This window comes from Microcebus murinus, chromosome 6 (assembly GCF_040939455.1).
Source record: "Microcebus murinus isolate Inina chromosome 6, M.murinus_Inina_mat1.0, whole genome shotgun sequence".
Lineage (NCBI taxonomy): Eukaryota > Metazoa > Chordata > Mammalia > Primates > Cheirogaleidae > Microcebus > Microcebus murinus.
In genome coordinates this window covers 40,960,222-40,961,242 of record NC_134109.1, presented here as the reverse complement: position 1 = coordinate 40,961,242, position 1,021 = coordinate 40,960,222, and the positions used below count along the sequence as shown (strand labels likewise).

Sequence of the window (1,021 nt, the reverse complement as noted above, 5' to 3'; positions counted from 1 at the left end):
ACATAGATTCTTCCTTCAGAGACAATATAATAATTCATTCACAAACTCAAACACATTTGACATGGAAAGCCTAAAGGCAAGACACAACATTGGCAAGTCAAACACTAAATATTTCTGACAGCAAAAAGTTTCTCTTACTTCCTGGCAACCCTCTCTTTCATGACAGAAGCCAAATGAAGCTTTCTGACAAATGACTTCATGTGTAGACATGACATGCCATTTTTTTTTTCCTCCTCTAGATACCTGGACAGATTCCAAACTGAATTTCAGGAGCAGCTTTAAACATGAAACTAAGGCTAGCCTATTCTAAAATCCATTCTTTTCCCTAAATGGAAATCTGACAAAACAGGAAGTACACAGCATAGAGAAGTTCTGTGGCTTAAGTATTTACTGGTAACAGACTAGCTCTTCATGACTATGTAATAAAATGCAGAACTTCAAATTTGAGAAGAAAACAAAAAAGTATGCCTTAGTTACCAAGGCCTTGGTAATTTTAAGGGCTTCATGCTCCCTTCAGCAGCACTTATACTAAAATTGGAATGATACAGAGAAGATTAGTATGGCCCCTGCACAAGGCTGATGTGCTTTATACAAAAAAGAAAAAACAAATTTAAGGGCTTCAAGACACATGATAACATAGAGGAATAAGAAACAGGAAGATGGCTTTTCTTTATGCTCCTTCATATAAAAATCCTCTTCCCTGCCCCATATGACCAAGATCTAAGCCACCTAAATTATACAAACACTGGAAGCAGCTTTGTGATTCCATATAAAGATTAAGAAACCCAAAGATTTTTTGAAAAAACAGTAAGAATTCTGGTTTGGTTTGAGGGAACCAATGAGGGAAAAAGTTGTTGTTTGCTTGCCATAAGATTTGAGCTAATCCTAAATATAAATAAACAGTGGGCTGCTAGAATTGGCAGTCAATAACCTATTACCACACATACCACAAGCCAACAAAAGAAAAAAAAGAAAATGAATTGCTCACTCATGACTTCTTTCCCTCTCTACTCCACTGCTG

The 1,021-nt window shown here is 36.3% G+C and overlaps 1 non-coding gene across 1 annotated transcript; it reads left to right on the top strand.

The window, feature by feature from the left end:
- Nucleotides 1–504: 504 nt before the first annotated feature.
- LOC142871645 (U6 spliceosomal RNA) lies at nucleotides 505–612 on the top strand. The gene has a single exon (XR_012919877.1). It is a non-coding gene; the product is annotated as a U6 spliceosomal RNA (small nuclear RNA).
- Nucleotides 613–1,021: the final 409 nt, after the last annotated feature.